The sequence below is a fragment of the Sus scrofa genome, chromosome X, assembly GCF_054392235.1.
Source record: "Sus scrofa isolate SSC_HxYL_T2T_F1_AM1 chromosome X, Sscrofa_HxYL_maternal_Yorkshire_Landrace_v2.0, whole genome shotgun sequence".
In the NCBI taxonomy this organism is placed as follows: Eukaryota; Metazoa; Chordata; class Mammalia; order Artiodactyla; family Suidae; genus Sus; species Sus scrofa.
This window is the reverse complement of record NC_139401.1, coordinates 51936019-51954609: the sequence shown is the minus strand read 5'-3', so window position 1 is coordinate 51954609 and position 18591 is coordinate 51936019. Positions and strand designations below refer to the sequence as shown.

Genomic DNA, 18591 nt, shown 5'->3' with positions numbered 1-18591 from the left:
AGTTACACATACAGGTATAGATTCTTTTTTCTCACCTTATCATGCTCCATCATAAGTGACTAGACATAGTTCCCAGTGCTACACAGCAGGATCTCATTGCTTATCCATTCCAAAGGCAATAGTCTGCATCTATTAACCCCAAGTTCCCAATCCATCCCACTCCCTCCCCCTCCTCCTTGGCAACCACAAGTCTATTCTCCAAGTCCATGATTTTCTTTTCTGTGGAAAGGTTCATTCAACAATGTATTTTAGGAGTTCCCATCATGGCGCAGCAGAAAAGAATCCTACAAGGAACCATGAGGTTGTGGGTTTGATCCCTGGCCTCGCTCAGTGGGTTAAGGATCCAGCATTACCGTGAGACTACGGTGTAGATCACAGACACGGCTCGGATCTGGAATTGTTGTGGCTGTGGCATAAGTCGGCGGCTGCAGCTCCAATTCGACCCCTAGCCTGGGAACCTCCATATGCCATGGGTTTGACCCTAAAAAGACAAAAGAAAAAAATGTATTTTAGAAATAAGAGGAGTAAAGCCAGAGAGAAATTATAAGGAAAATAAAGAATCAATGACAAGCAAAGAAAGTGATAACTGATAAACTATGTTTAATATGACTATAAAATTATAATAATATTTTTTTTTGCTTAAAATAGCAAACTAAAACTCCATCCAAATATAATAAGGGGTTCAATGGGTAATTCAAGCACACTAAAGCCTTTGCCATAATTAAGAGGACAGAAATGCTGGATAACCAAAGAATTTCCTAAAACATTTTATAAATACATATACAACATATACATATATATTTAAGGACAAACAGTAAGAATATAATTTACAGCATCAGAGGTCATCTATCTGCTGAATTAGTGACAAAGAAGCTAGGAAAGATGATGTTAAATTGAAAGCAAACTAAAAAAGAAATATATGAGTCAGAATACATCAATAAGAATAGTAATTATAAATAAACTATCCTCACCTAACAAAGATTACTATAATAGTTTTTTTAATAATCTAGTTATATGTTTATTTTTGTTTTTGTTGTCATTACTCTAGGAGGTGGATCTGAGATGATATTGCTATGGTTTATGTCGGAGAGTGTTTGACCTATGTTTCCTCTAAGATTTTTATAGTGTCCAGTCTTATATTTAGGTCTTTAGTCCATTTTGAGTTTATTTTTGTGTATGGTGTTAGGAAGTCTTCAAATTTCATTCTTTACATGTGGCTGTCCAGTTTTCCCAGCACCACTTATTGAAGGGGCTGTCTTTTCTCCATTGTATAGTCTTGCCTCCTATCCACCTCATAGAGTAATGACAACAAAGACAAAAAAAAAAAGGGACTTAATTAAACTTAAAAGTTTCTGCACAGCAAAGGAAACCCTAAACAAAACAAAAAGACAACACACAGAATGGGAGAACATCTTTGCAAAGCGACCAACAAGGGATTAATCTCCAAAATGTATAAACACCTTCTGCAGCTCAATACCAAAAAAACAAACAACCCCATCAAAAAATGGGCAGAAGATCTAAACAGACAATTCTCAAAGAATACATACAGATGGCCCCCAAACACATGAAAAAATGTTCAACATCACTCATTATTAGAGAAATGCAAATCAAAACCACTGTGAGGTACCACCTTACACCAGCCAGAATGGCCATCATCAAAAAGTCTACAAACAATACATGCTGGAGAGGTTGTGGAGAACAGGGAACCCTATTACACTGCTGATGGGAATGTAAATTGATGCAACCACTGTGTAAAACAGTATGGAGATTCCTCAGAAAACTAAAAATAGAATTACCATTTGATCCAGCAATCCCACTCCTGGGCATCTATCCAGAGAAAACCATGACTCAAAAAGGTACACGTACTCCAATGTTCATTGTAGCACTCTATACAATAGCCAAGACATGGAAGCAACCTAAATGCCCATCGACAGAGCAGTGGATCAAGAAGGTGTGGTACATATACACAACGGAATATTACTCAGCCATTAAAAGGAAAGAAATAATGACATTCAAAGCAACAAGGATGGACCTAGAAATTATCATGCTAAGTGAAGTAGTCAGACAGTGAGATACCAACATCATATGCTATCACCTACACATGGAATCTTAAAAAAGAACACAATGATCTTATTTGAAGAACAGATACTGACTCACAGAACTTTGAAAAACTTACGGTTTCCAAATGAAACAGGTTGGGGAGCGGGGGGATGCACTAGGGGTTTGGGATGGAAATGCTACAAAACTGGGTTGTAATGATCATTGTAGAAATATAAATGTAATAAAATTCATTGAGTAATAATAAAGATATATATATATAAATAAAAAATCCAGCTATAAACTAGCACTACATCTAAAACAAAACTACACCAAAATATTATGTTATAAAAAATGCTGAATTAAAAACAATAATACCAAAATAGAAAAAAACTGGTTTGGCAATACTAATACCAGAGAAAATTGAATTAAAGGCAAAAAGCATAAATAACAAAAAAGTAGACTCCATAATTATAAAAGAAATAGTGCACCATGGACTTCGATGCATGTCACAAGGTGACAACAAAACAAAGCAATAACTCATGGAATTATGAGGGCATATTTACAAATACACAAGTAAGTCAGAGAATTATACTCCCCCTATCATAGACAGATGAGGAATAAAATAATAAGCTTCAGACAATAAAATTTAAAGGACAGACCTACATAGAGAGATATGACTCTACATCCAAGAAATAGAAAATATATATTCTTTCCAAGAATTTACAAAAATTTACCACATAGTAGGTCTCAAAGGAAGTCCCACAATTTCAAAGCTATGTATATCATAAAAATTCTTTCACTGATCACAATGCAATGAACCATGGTAAAATAATAAAAAATAAAACATTTCTTAGAAAGTTAAAAATCACTCTTTAAAATCTCACCAATTAAAGAGGTCAGAATGAAAATTACAGCATATTAAAATGCAAACAACAATGAAAACACTATATTCTTAATGTAATGTAAGATGCAGTAAAATGATATTTAGATGGGAATTTATAGCTGTAAATTAACAATTTTATTGAAAAGTAAAACATATTGCATATTTATGATGTCTTCCACAAAAGATAGAAAAAATAAAATGAATAAACATTATTAAGGAACATAAACTACAACTTTAATAAATGAATAGATATACAACATTTACATATTGGATGGCTCAGTATTATAATAGTACCAACTCTCTGCAATTTACTATAAATTTACAATTTAGTATAAATATCAGGACCATTTACAAAAGCAACTTTTCCAGTGATCCTCATGTTATACAGAAGAACAAAAAGCCCAGAATACTTAAGACCTAGTAAAGAAAATACAGTGAGGAAATTTGCCCTACCAGACATCAAGACTTATTATAAAGCTATAGTAAATTAAGACTATGTTATCAAAAGAGAGAAGGCAAAAAAGTCCAAAGAACAAAATAGAGTCCAGAAACCCACCATCATTGCATACTATTCTTTTGTTTTTCTCTTAAGCATTTATCATTCCTTAACATGCTATATAATCCTATCATTTATTTTGTTTATTGTCTGTCTCTGTCCCTCAAATTATAAGGTCAATGAAGACCAAGATTTTTGCTGGGTTTGTTTGTCGTTTTCAATGAAGAGTGCCCTGAAGAGTGTCTGACTCAAAGTGGATGATCAATAAATATTGGTTGAATAAAAACCTAAATGTGAACACCAAAACTGGATTTTTAAATAAGAAAATCCAGGGGAATAAATATGTTTATATCCTTTGAGTAGATAAGGATTTCTTGGAAATACACAAAAAAAATAGATAATATAAAAAAAATTAAAACTAGTACACAAACACACACACACACAAGCCATTATAAACAGTTAAAAACAAGCCACAACAGGATGGAAGAAGATTTATGAGACACACAAACAAGAACACATAAGGAATTCTGACACATCAATAAGAAAAGGACAAACAGCCCAAGATAATAGGCAAGGGACATTAAAAGGCCCACTCACAGAAAAAATAATCTGAATGGTCAATAAAAACAAAACAGATGCTCAACCTCACTTGTAATCAGAGAAATAAAAATTTAAAAAAAAGATGTCACACACTGTCAGATTAACAGTATCTAGTAAATTTGAAGACACCTAAAATTTACTACTTGAGAATCCTACTTTTTAGGTACATATTCCAGAAAAAATCCTGCATATGTGCACACTGGGAAATATATGAGAAAAAACCATATGAAATGGCAAAACAAAAAACACTAGTTAACAACCTAAATATCCATAGCAGTTTGAAAAAGAATATATAAATTACAGAATAATTATAATGGATTACTCTAATATTAGAATAACGAAGCAAAGTTACGTATATCAATATGAATTAATCTCAAAAGTATACTTTTGACTGAAAAAGTTGCAAATGGATATATACTATATGCCATCATTTAAATGAAAATTTAAAGACTGCAACACAATACTATTTTAGGTATCTAGATTCGAAATATAGAAAGTTTAAAACTACGCAAATGGAGAAAAGAAAATACAATTAGGGAGGAGTATACAGGGAGTTTCAACCATGTCTGTAATGTGGGAACAATAAATGAATTATGAGATACCAATTCACACCCATTATTTTGGCAAAAATTTTAAAAATAAAATCAAATTTTGCAAGAAGAGGGGGAAAACACTCTCATCCACCACTTGTGGGAATGTAAATAGGCGCAGCCCTTTTAAAGGGTAAAGTGTTAATTAAAAGCTACAATCTGACTACCTTAACATTTGGCAGTTTTTACTTCTATATGTGTACCCTAGAAAATACTTGTATGCTTAAGGAAACACATGTAAGAGAGTGCTCTGCATATTACTCTTTGGAATGCTGAAAAAGAGTTAAATGTTCATTAACATGGAAATAGGTGAATTAAACAGTAAAAACCACACAAAGGAATACTATGCAGCTTTTACAAATAATAAATTAGCTGTAGGAAGACTGCAATCCAGAATTATTTGGTTGAAAAAAAATCAAGTTGTAGAAAGTTATGGTAAACTACCGTTAACCAGAGGGCTGTCTGTAGTGAAGAGAGGAGACCAGGTGTTAAGTATGACCAAATGCCTACCTGTAGCGTTGAGGAGAACCCTGATGTGGCAGAGTTGATCAGAAGAACGCCTATAGAGAAGAGAAACACCTACTACTATCACGGCACTAGATCGAAAATCCGCTAATGCAAAAAACAAACACGCACGTAAGGCGGAGCTCTCCACCTTTACGACTTCCTTTACGAGGAAGAGTCTGACGAGAGCAAACTGACTCAAGGGAAAGAGATGTGGGCGGAGCTAACTGGAGGGCTGCCAATAGAAATGAGACAGACTCTAGGGTGGGCAGACTACCCATAAGCCTGACAGAATAATGAAGAGGACCCTTATGTGGGCAAGGCTGTCCATAGATTGCCTATAAGGAGGAGAAACACCCTTCCTTTGGGGGGGTGTAACGAGAAGCCCCCTGATAGAGAAATAAGACCCTAGTGTTGGTAAAGCTGAGCATAGGATTGCCTGCGTGATATGAAAGGTGCTGGCATGTACTGAAATAGAGAACTGAAATAAATAGAGAAGGATCCTGGTATAGTTAGAGGTATACCAACAGAGAACTTTTCTATGATTGGAACTTCCCAGACACCCACTTACACACAAGAGAAGGACACTGATTTCTAGGGTATGACTAGAAACCTTCCAATAAAGAATAGAAGGAAACTTGGCGTAAGTGGGGCTAACTAGGGGCTGCCTATAATATTAAGAAGGACTTGATGTAGATGGGGCTGTCCAAAGACTTGCCTGTAAAGATAAGAAGGACAATATTGTATTTTGAGTTGGCTGAGGTACTTGATTATATTGATGACAAGGATTCTAAATGGGCCTGTTGGAAAAAAAATGAGGAAAACACCTGCATGGTGGGATAAAAGAGAAGCCTGATTGTCGTAATAAAGATAATCAAAAACGGTCACGGCCGTGTAGAAGCGTATGGGTGGAGAGTTATATGCTTCTCTGGGGACTGAGTGTTAAATAATAACAGAGCGACAGTCTGGATATGGTTCTATGGAAAGAGAAGCTCAGGAATGGGTAAACCCAAAGTCTGGTTGGGGAGTTGTCTTCAGGTATATTAGGAAGGAGGGAAGGGGACACATTGGGTGAGAGACCTAGTCAAGTGGTGTATAGACACAGACATGTGCAGAGCAGAAGTGTGGCTCCTGCTAGAAGCATGACTGGAGTTAAAGAGAAAATACTCCTGAGTTTAAATAGTTCAAATAACAATAACCTACAATTCCACATGAGAATAATTCCTATTAAAATTACAATGAATACATATAAGCGCTACTTAGCAACAAATTAACAGTAAGATTCTGCTTTTGTATTAGCAAACACAATAAGATGATGAGAGGGAAAGACATACAAGTAAGGGTTGTCCAGATGCACTTGGGGAGCACCTAGGACCAAGTTTGTGTAGGCGGGGACTGGCTTAGGGAGTAAGCTTCCTATTCTGGGAAGAATACTGTTATTCTCAGTTGACATACTACCATGAAATCTCCTTTCAGGGTGCCCCTCTGCCCAAGACTATAGCACATTTTTGAATGAAGATAGGATTTACGGAATTGATCCCCTTAATATAATTTTTAGTTCTAGAATTCCCAAATTTTACTTGATTCTGAGGGTCCTCATCAAGACCCTTTTAGGACAGAGACAGGTCTTGGCCATCCATTAACCTCAGATTACTGGTGCTCCCAAAGAGGGTGATGCTAACATCCTGAAGGAATAACCCTCATTCTGGGAATGGAGCCACTAACATTTCTTCTGTGAATGTTGTTGCTTATATCAGCCTCACTTTGCAGTGGGGAATGTAATTACACTTCAGCAGAGATAGCTCTGGTCTTTAACTAATCCCAGCCCCAGCTGGTCACACCTCCATGCCCCCACCACTGACCCCAGCTATACTTGGTCTTGAAGAAATAGTTGAACAGTAGAATCGGAAGTCACTTTCATATAGTCAAATAAAGATAAAAGGCCAAGGCTGAAAATCATCCTACAATAGGGCATGCTATCCAGCTGAAAGAGTGGGGGTGGCAGAGAGGTAAGTGACCAAGTCTTTCCTTCCAACATATTTAGTATTCCTGATATTGGCAAAAAACCTAAGAACCAGCTTCTGGGTTTATTCTGAGAAAAATATATAAACTGGTTTGTGAGGTGGTAACCTTGATTGGGCAGAAAATGACATAGTTTGTCAGGTATTATCTGGATAGTCTTTTGATGAAAATACACAAAGGCCAAATTGGTAGAAACTGAATGATTTGTATAATTTCTTTAAGAGTTTGATATAATTTAGAATTAGTAAAGGAAACATTTAAAATTTTATGTATGTAATTTGTATTGTGTTCTTTTACAATTTGAAAACAGTTTGATTTTGTGATTTGGGGGATAAAACTTTCCTTCTATTATAAGCCATGTGTTCAAATTCTTATCTTTTATGATATATGCATTAATATTTTGATAAAATGAAAGTGAATTTTACCAACCACCAAATTATTAATTGTTAAAACTTATGCATTCGATACTGATTAGTAAACTATTTTTTCCCTTTTTCTGGACAATGTTATACTACTTTTTTCATGTTTCGTACAGACATTTCCTAATAATATGATTCTCCCCTTTCAGAATTGACCAGACCTTGAAAGAGAGTTCCCAGCTTTGTTACAATTAATTCCCGCCCAAGAGTCAGACTGTCAATTCCCTTGTTCTTTTGAACATGTACATGAAGGAACTATATGTTAAATAGATAATTCAGCAAAGCTATAGGATACAAAATCTACAGGCAAAGATTAGATGTGTTGCTATGTACTAGCAATGAACAATCTGAAAAAGAAAGTAAGAAAATGAGTCCATTCACAATTGCATTAAAAATAAAAATAAATAAAAACCTTAAGAATAAACCTAACCAAGGAAGTGAAACACCTCTGTACAGAAAATGAAAAAAAAACAAAAAACAATAAACAAAATACGCTGAACTAAACTAAAAAGCACATGAAATAATGAAAAGACATCTCTTGTTCATGGATTGGCAGACGTCAATAATATCTGTATTAGTATCCTCCAGAGGAACAGAACCAACAGTATATATGTATATATCCAGTATATGGTATCTATCTATTTATGGGGGAAAGATTTAGTTTAAGGTATTAGTTTACACAATTTTGTATGTTTTGCAAGTCCTAAATCTGTAGGGCAGACCAGCAGGCTGTAGACAAAGGGAAGAATTGCAGTTCTGGTCCAAAGGCAGTCTTCTGGTATAATTCCTTCTTGGTTGGGGGAGGTCAGTCCTTCTCTTTAAGGCCTTCAACTGATTGAATGAGTCCTATCCACATTATGGAGGGTAATCTGCTTTATTCAAAGTGTAACAATTTAAGTCGAATAATTTCTGTAAAATATATCTTCATATACACACTTAGAATAATCATCTGGGTATTTATTCACGTTAACACATAAAATTAACCCTCATGCTACCCAAACTGACCTACAGATTCATTGCAATCTTTATCAAAACTCTAGCAATGTTTTTTTCAGAAATGGAAAACTCCATCCTAAAATTCATATAGAAATTCAAGGGACCCTAATAGCAAAAATAATCTTGAAAAAGGAAAATAAAGTTAGAAGACACACAGCTGGTTTTCAAAACCTACTACAGAGCATTTCCTCATAAATTTATCGATTCATATTAACTGAAGGACATTTGAGTTATTTCCGCCTTTTGGCTATGTGAATAAGGCTGTTATGCGCATGAGTGTACAAATACCTTTTTGAGTCCTTTATTTGAATTTTTTTTTTTGTGTATATACTCCAAAGTGGCATTGCTAGATCATATGGTAAGTCTATGTTTAATTTTTTTTGAGCAATCACCATGGAATTTTCCTAAGTAGTTGCACTATATTACTTTCCCACCAGCAAATCACAAAGATTCTACTTTCTCCACAACCCCACCAATATTTTTTATGTTCTGCTTTAAAAAAATAACTCTCCTATGGGTTATGAAGAGATATATCATTGTGAATTTTATTTGCATTTTCCTACTGATTAGTGATGTTAAGCATCTTTTCATGTATTTATTGCCCATCTGTACAACTAAATTGAGGAAATATTTATTCATGTATTTTGTTTGTCTTAAAAATTGGGCTATTTTCTTTTTGTTCTTAAGTTGTAGGAGTTCTTTATATATTCTGGATATTAGTCTATTATTAGATATAGGATTTGAAAATATTTTATACAATTTTGTGGTTTGCCTTTCTGTCTTGTTGATAGTGTCATTTGATGTATAAACTTTTTCCAATTTGATAAAATACTATTTACCTATATTTGTGGTGTAACATACACTTTGTTGTCATATCCACAGAATCACTGCTAAATCCAATATCTTGAGGTTTTCCACTATTTTCCTATAAGAGTTTTATAATTTTATCTCTTATATATAAGCCCTTCATCTATTTCAAGTTAAGCTTTGCGTATGGTGTTAGTTAAGAATTCAACTTTACATGTGGATTCTCATTTTCACAGCATTATTTGTTGAAAAGGATTCTCCTCATTTAATGATCTTGATATCCTTGTTGAAAAGCATTTGTCTATATATATAAGGGTTTATTTCTGCCTCTCTATTGTATTCTGAGTTAATTTGTCTGCTTTATGCCAGTACCACACTCCTTTGATTAGCATAGCTTTGTAGTAAATTTTGAAACCAGGCAGTGAGTTCTCCAACTTTTCTGTCCAAGATTGTTTTGGCGATTTAAATTTCCTTGCTACTCCACAGGAATTTTAGGATGGATTTTTATGTTTATGCAAAAAATGTCATTGATATTTGTATTTTGATAGTGATTGCATTGAATCTGAAGACTGCTTTGGTTAGTATGGACTTCATAAAAATATTGTCTTCCAATCCATGAACCTCACCAAGATTTCTCTGGAGAACACTAAAAACACTAAATGGAGAACACTAAGACAGATGCATTACATTGTTTGATTTTCACATGTTAAACTACCCTTGCATTCCATGGATAACTCTCATTTGGGCATGGTATATAATCCTTTTTATATATTGCTGAATCCAGTTTGCTTGTGTTTTTTAAGGGTATTTGTTTAATATTCATAAGAAATACTGATCTGTAGTTTTCTTTCTTGCACTATTTGACTTTAGTATCAGAGTAATGAGAATAAGTTAGGAAATGTGTCCTTCTCTTCAATTGTTTTTTGTTTTGTTTTGTTTAGTTTGAGTTAAAGGTATTTTTTATTGGATTCAACCCAACAGAAACATTCATGGAGTGATATGAATAAGAAATGTTTATTTGCTTTTTTAGTTTACTATAGTATCACTTTGTTTTTTTTAAAAAAATATTGGCGTATAGTTGACTTACAATGTTGTATTAGTTTCAGGTATACAGCAAAGTGAATATACACACACATATATGTATATCCATTTTTCTCATATAGGTTATTCCAAACCATTGAGTAGATTTTCCTGTGCCATACAGTAGGTTCTTGTTAATTATCTATTTTATAAAGTAGTGGGTGTATGTCATTCCCACCCTCCCAATTCCTCCCTCCCCCCAACAGTTTCACCCATGGCAACCATAATTTGTTTTGAAATATGTGAATTTATTTTTTATAAATAAGTTCTTTTTTCTATCATTTTTATTAGATTCCACATATAAGTGATATATTTGTCTTTGATTTACTTCAGTTTTCAAGTGTTTGAGAAGGATTGGTTCTACTTTTCTTTAAATGTTTGGTATAATTCTCCAGCAAAGCCATATCATCCAGGGCTTTTCTTTTGGGGCAAGGTTTTAGATTACTTTTTTAATGTCCTTACTAATTATAGATATATTGAGATTTTACAGTTTTACTTGATACAGTCTTGGTAGTTTGTGTGTTTTATTTATTTGTCTATTTAAACTAAGATTTTTCAATTTTCTCATAAAATTATTCATAGAACTAATTTATAGTAGTCCTTTATTTCTATAAACTTAATAATAATTTTCTTACTTTTCTGATTTTAATACTATGAGTGTTGTCTGCTTTTTTAAGTCAATATAGCTATTGGCCTCCAACTTTATTGATTTTTTTAGCTTTTTTAGAGCTACACTTGTGGAGTACAGAAGTTCCCAGGCTAGGGGTCAAATCAGAGCTACAGCTGCCCGCCCACACCACAGCCACAGCAACACTGGATCCAAGCCACGTCTGCAACCTACACCACAGCTCACGGTAACGCCAGATCCCCAACCCACTGAGCAAGGCCAGGGATTGAACTCACATCCTAATGGATACTAGTTGGATTTGTTTCCGCTGAGTCACAACAGGAACTCCTATCGATCTTTTTGAAGAACTCGAATTTTGGTTTTATTGATTTCTTTAATGTTTTCATTTTTTTCTAGATCAAATGTCTCTGTTCTAATCTTTATCATTTTAATCCTGTTAGCTCTGGATTTAGTTTTTCATTTTTTCTCTTTTCTTAATGTGTAAATCTAGACCGCTGATTTAATTTTTTTTTCTTTTTTACATAAGTATTTATAGCTATAAATCTCCTCTAACTACTGCTTTCGCTCCATTCCACAAGTTGTGGTATGTTATGTTTCCATTTTCATTTGTGTTAAGATACTTTCTAATTTCTTTGTAATATCTTTTGTTAATCTGTTGGTGCTTTGAGAATGTATAATATTCACTTATTTATGGTCTTTCCATTTTTCCTTCAGCTATTTATTTCAATTTTCATTACACTGTCATCAGAACAGATAATTTGCATGATTTCAATCATTTTAAATTTATTGAGCTAGTTTGTGACCTAATAAATGGTCTGTCCTGACGAATTTATAGAATGTTCTATGTGCGCTTGAGGAATATGTGTGTTCTAATGTTTTGGGGTGTATTAATCTGTGTATTTATTTTAGTTCCAATTGGTATATAGTGTTGATCAAGTCCTCAATTACCTTATTGATATTCTATATACTTTTTTGATTCATCTTGGAAAGTGAGTTATTGTAGTTTCTCACTATTATTTTGAATTTTTTATTCCTCCATTCAATTTTGTTAGTGCTTGTTTCATATGTTTTAGAACTCTGGAGTTTAGTGCATATATGTTATAATTGTTTTATGTTCATGGTAAATTGATTTTTTTATACTGAAAAAAATCAATAGCATCTTTGTCTCTTTTAACAGTTTTATAACATCTATTTTGTCTTTTATTAGTATAGCCACTCCAGATCTCTTTTGGTTGCTTTGACTACCCCTACTTTAATTTCCAAACTTTACAAGCTCTTAAAGCTAAAGTGACTCTCTTGTAGAGTGCATGTAACTAGATCATGTTTTTATTAATCCATTCTACCATTTGATTTGGCAGTATAACCCATTTACATTTAAAGGAATTACTAATAGGGAAGGACATACTACTGCCGGATTTGGTAACTATTACCTGTATATATTATATTTTTTTCCCAGTTTTGCAAAGTGAAAGGAGTTTTGTAGATGAACAGGCGTGATTGTCACAACAAAGTGGATGTACTTAATACCACTGAACTATACACTTAAAATTATTAAGATGGTGCATTTTATGTTACGTGTATTTTACCCTTGTTAAAAAAGAGTATTATTACAATGCCTACCTCAGGATTTCTGTGATAGTTAAATGTGTTTTCTGTATATGTCACGTTACTTTTTTGTACTTCATTTCCTCCATTATGGCCATCCTTTGTGATTGGTTGATAATTTTTGTAGTGACACATTCTGATTATCTTCTCATTTACTTTTCTGTATAATTTATAGATAATTTTAATTGTGGTTGCCATGGAAGTACATATAATATCCTGAAATTATCACAATCAATTTTGAATTTGATACCAACTTAACTTCAATTACGTACAAAAATCCTACTCCTTTACAACTATGCCATCCAAATTTATGTTATTTATATCCCTAAAAATACCTTTATATAGTGTACCTATTTACATAGATTTATATTTTTATGCCTTTGTCTTTTTAATCCAGTAAAAAAAATAGAAGTATAAATCAAAATTACAATATTCCTTGGTTTTATATTTGCCAATGTATTTACATTTACCAGAGATACTTATATCTTCACAGGACTCTGAGTTTCTGCCTAACATTCTTCTATTTAAATCTGAAGCTCTGGTCACGAGCTATAGAAATGATCCCTGAAAGTATAGTCTTTATAATGTGAGAAAAAAGAATGTATACATGTATGGGTCACCAAGCTGTACAGTATAAAAAAATAATGTATTTGGGGGAAAAATAAAAGTAAAAAAAAAAAGGATTTACAGAAAAAAAATCTGAAGCTCTTCCTTAAATAATTATTTTAGGGAAGGCATAGTGGTAATGAATTCGCTCAGCTTATGTTTATGTGATAATATCTTAATTTCACTCTCATTCTTGAAGATGAGCTTTGAGAGATAGAGAGTTCTTGGTTAAAAGTTTTTCTTTCAGTCCTTTAAATGTATCACCCCATTGACTTCTGCCCTCAAACATTTCTGCTGAGAAATCAGCCCATAATTTATTTAGTAACCCTTGACAACTCTCTTTTCTCTTCATGCTTTCAGGAAAATTAAATATAGAGCTACCATATGATCCAGCTACCATATGATCCACAGTCCTGGAGCTATATCTGGGCAAAACTACAATTCAAAAAGATACATGCACTTCTATGTTCATTGCAGCACTATTCACAATAGCCAAGACATGGAAACAACCTGAATGTCCGTCGGCAGATGAATGGATTAAGAAGACATGGGAGTTCCTGTTGTGGTGCAGCAGAAATGAAACCAACTAGGAACCATGAGGTTGCAGGTTCAATCCCTGGCCTTGCTCAGTGGGTTAAGGATCCAGCGTTGCCATGAGCTGTGGTGTAGGTCGCAGACGCGGCTCAGATCTGGTATTGCTGTGGCTCTGGCATAGGCCAGCAGTAACAGCTCCAGTCAGATTGTATGGCAAATATTGGCACAGCACTTTAAATCAACTATGCTTTAATAAAAAAGATTATTTCTTTATCTTTCAACAATTTGATTATATGTCTCAAAGTCGATCTCAGTTTTTCCTTCTTGGAGCGATTGAGGCTCGGATTTCTATCTTCATGTTTTCCTCAAATTTAGGAATTTCCTCTGTCATTACATCTTCAAATAGCTTCTCTGTACCTTTGTGCCTTCTCCTTCTGGATCTCTATAATGCATATATTGATCCATTTATGATGTTGCATAATTTCCTTAAGCTCTGTTTCCCTTCTTATTTCCTTTTCTCTTTCCATTCCTCAGAATCAATAATTTCAAATGTCCTATTTTCAAGTTGGTTGATTTTTTCTTCTGACTGTTCAATATTGTGTTAAATCACTTGATGAATATTTCAATTTAGATGTATTTTCTAGTTCCAGAATTTCTGGGGAGGGGGTTGTCTTTTTTTTTCTTTTGTCTTTTTAGGGACACACCCATAGCATATGGAGGTTCACGGGGTCAAATCGGAGCTGTAACCACCGGTCTATGTCAGAGCCTCAGCAACACCAGATCCAAGCCGCATCTGTGACCTACACCACAGCTCATAGCAATGCTAGATCCTTAACCCACTGAGCGAGGCCAGAGATTGAACCTCATGGTTCCTAGTCAGATTCATTTCCACTGCACCACAATGGGAACTCCCAGAATTTCTGTTTTATCCTTTTCTTAATTTCTTTCTGTTGATATTCTTATCATATATGAGAATATCTATCTATAGATTTCATTTTACTTGTCTTTTTAGGACTCTGCCCATGGTATATGGAGGTTCCCAGGCTAGGGGTCAAATCGGAGCTGTAGCTGCCAGCCTACACCATAGCCACAGCAATGCAGGATCTGAGCTGCATCTGTGATCTATACCACAGCTCAGGGCAATGCCGGATCCTTAACCCACTGGGAAAGGCCAGGGATTAACCTGTGTCCTTATGGATGCTAGTCAGATTTGTTTCTGCTGAGCCACAAAGGGAATTCCCTACCTATGGATTTCCTGAATCCTTTTAGTTCTTTGTGTTTTCCTTTAGCACATTGAGAATATTTAAGATAGTTGTTTTAAAGTCAAAGACATTAAATACTATGCTTATGTTTCTTTAGAAACAGTTATTTGCCACATTACTTTTTTATTTGATTGTGCCATGTTTTACTCATTTTCATATTCTTTATGATTTTTAATAATTGGCTATTTAAAAAGAGGCACCTCTCCCAGTCTTTGCAAACCAGCACTGTGCCACAGCAATCTGTCACTAATTAGTTGGATATGTTCTGAATCTTTGCATCAGAATGAGGGAAAGTTTATGGTCCTCTCAGTTCTTTTCTGAGCATGTGTCTTTATTGGGCCTATGTGTGGCTTTTTTGACTTCACCATATACATAGTTGCTTTTGAATGTCTTGATTTCCCAAAAAGTTTTCCCTACCTCAAATTCTCCTTGGAGGTTTAGATGATCTATTGCATGACTCTACACATAATCTCTTGTCCCAGGTGTTTTCAGATCTAAGTCTCTTGTAGCTTTCCCAAGCATTTACTCCATCTCTCCACCCGAGATCCAAATTAGACAAGACAGAGACCAGCAGTCCTTCAGGCAATTTCAAGACAGGTTAGAACATAGCAGATAAGGTCTTCTTTGCTCACCACTCTGGTTTGAGGGAAGGAATCGGGAACTGTTCTGTAGCCTTCTCCACACCATGACCACACCATAGGGAGGTGTGGGGCAAATTTGAACAAAAATCCTGTAATATTTTCTACCATTTTGAATGTGGCTTTTCCTTGATTGACTGTTCCCTTGCTCAATGTAAACCTTTGACTGTTTTATAGAGCACCTATAAATCACATGACTTTTCTTGTTGTTTGTCTCCATGGGATAACAAGAATTTGGAGCTTCCTAGTCTGTTTTCTCCTGCCAACACTGTCCATAATTCTTTTAATTAATCCCTTTATGTTTAGGCAATTTTAGATTTCCATACATCCGTAGGATTTCATGAAGAACCCCATATAATATTTCAGGTTTCCCCAAAAGGTAACATCCTATAAAACTGTAATACATTATCACAATCAGAATAATGCCACTGATATAGTCAAGATGCAAAACTTTTAACCAGCACACAGATCCCTTATCCAAATCCACGTTTCTCCTATCCCCACCCTATTCTTAATCCTTGGCTACTACAAACTCTCCTCCATTTCTAAATTTTGTCCTTTGAAGAATTTTATAGAAATGTTTTCAAACAGTATGTGATTTTTTGGTATTGGCTTTTTTTTCCCAATTCAGCAAAATGCACTTGAGTTGTATCCAAGTAGTTATATCAATTAATAAACTATTTATATTTATTCTGAGTATTGAATGTACCATAATTTGTTTAATCATTCACCTTTTTGGAACATAAGAACTATTCCAAGTTTGAGCTATTACAAATAAAGCTGCTATAAAACTTTGTGTATCCTTTTGTGTGAAAATCAGTTTTCATTTCTCTGAAATAAATGCCTAGGCATGAAATATCTGGGTCATATGGTAGTTTCCTATTTAACTTAATAAGAAACTGCCAGACTGTTTTTCAATATAATACTACCATTTCGATTTCCATCAAGAATATTTGAGTGATACTGTTTCTCTGCATCATTATTACCATTCAGTTTTGTATCTATCTGATAGGTATATAGTAATCTCTCATTGTGGGCATATTAAATAACCCATATATTTATATATAATTCACATAGTATATCATTCACTAATTTAAAGAGTACAGTTCCATGATTTTTTTTAGTATATTCACAAAGTTTTTCAAGCATCACCACAATTGATTTTGGAATATATTCAACAATACAAACAGAAATTCCATACACATTAGCAGTCACCTCCCAATTTCCCCCACTCAACTTCACTCCAGTTCTAATCAATTTATTTCTCTTTTCACAGATTTGCCTATTCTGAACATTTCTTATAAATGGAAGCATAAGAAATACAGTCTTGTGAGACTGTTTCTTACATTTACCATAACTATTTCAAGCCATTTCATGTTTTAGTATGAATTGCATTTTACTGTGCTAAAAATACAAATAACATCAAATTTACCATTTTATTAATTTTAAAATATACATTTCAGTATCATTAACAGCATTCACAAAGTTGTGCAAAAATCACCACCATATATTTTCCTAATTTTTTTTTTTTGTCTTTTTGCCTTTTCTAGGGCTGCTTCCACGGCATAAGGAGATTCCCAGGCTAGGGGTCTAATCGGAGCTGTAGCCACCAGCCTACGCCAGAGCCACAGCAACGCGGGATCTGAGCCTCGTCTGCGACCTACACCACAGCTCACGGCAACGCCAGATCCTTAACCCACTGAGCAAGGCCAGGGATCGAACCCGCAACCTCATGGTTCCTAGTCGGATTCGTTAACCACTGGGCCACAACGGGAACTCCTATTTTCCTAACTTTTTAATCAATCTAAATGGAAGCCCTGTAACAATTAAGCAGTCATTTTCCATTCTCCTCTCTCCTTAGCCTGTAGCAACCAGTAATCTACTTTCTTTTTTATTCTTTTTATTTTTTTCCATTATAATTGGTTTACAGTATTCTGTCAATATTCTACTGAACAGCATGGTGACCCAGTTATACATACATGCATACATTCTTTTTTCTCACATTATTATGCTCCGTCATAAGTGACCAGACATGGTTCCAGTGCTACACAGCAGGATCTCATTGCTAATCCATTCGAAAGGCAATATCTGCATCTATTAACCACAGGAACCCCATCCATCCCACTCCCTTGCCCTGCCACTGGGGAACCACAAATCTGTTCTCCAAGTCCATGATTTTCTTTTATGTGGAAAGGTTCATTTGTGCCATACATTAGAGTCCAGATATAAATGATATCATATGGTATTTGTCTTTCTCTTTCTGACTTACTTCACTCAGGATGAGAGTCTCTAGTTCCATCCATGTTGCTGCAAATGGCATTATTTTGTTCTTTTTTATGGCCGAGTTGTATTCCATTGTGTATATATAGCACATCTTCTTAATCCAATCATCTGTTGATGGACATTTGGGTTGATTTCAAGTCTTGGCTATTGTGAATAGAGCTTCAATGAACATGCAGGTGCATGTGTATTTTTTTAAGGAAAGTGTTGTCTGGATATATGCCCAAGAGTGTGATTGCTGGGGCATATGGTAGTTCTGTGTATGTATGTATAGTTTTCTAGAATACCTCCATACTGTTCTCCATAGTGGTTGTACCAATTTACATTCCCACCAAGAGTGCAGGAGGGTTCCCTTTTCTCCACACTCCCTCCAACAATTGTTATTTGTGGACTTATTAATGATGGCCATTCTGAATGGTGTGAGGTAGTATCTCATGGTAGTTTTGATTTGCATTTCTCTAATAATCAGTGAAGTTGATCATTGTTTCAAGTGTTTGTTGGCCATCTGTATATCTTCCTTGGAGAAATGTCTATTCAAGTCTTTTGCTCATTTTTCCATTGGGTTGTTGGCTTTTTTGCTGTTGAGTTGTATAAATTGTTT

General features: G+C 34.6%; 1 protein-coding gene and 1 pseudogene across 1 annotated transcript in view; both read right to left on the bottom strand.

Annotated features, from left to right (window-relative positions):
• Positions 1-18591, bottom strand: part of FOXR2 (forkhead box R2) — a 69087-nt gene that overhangs the window by 11092 nt on the left and 39404 nt on the right. Inside the window, exon 3 of the mRNA XM_021080155.2 lies at positions 5120-5169. The gene's annotated coding sequence lies outside the window, so the exon portion shown is untranslated. The remainder of the gene's footprint in view (positions 1-5119; positions 5170-18591) is intronic.
• LOC146394623 (small nucleolar RNA U3) lies at positions 13165-13250 on the bottom strand (annotated as a pseudogene).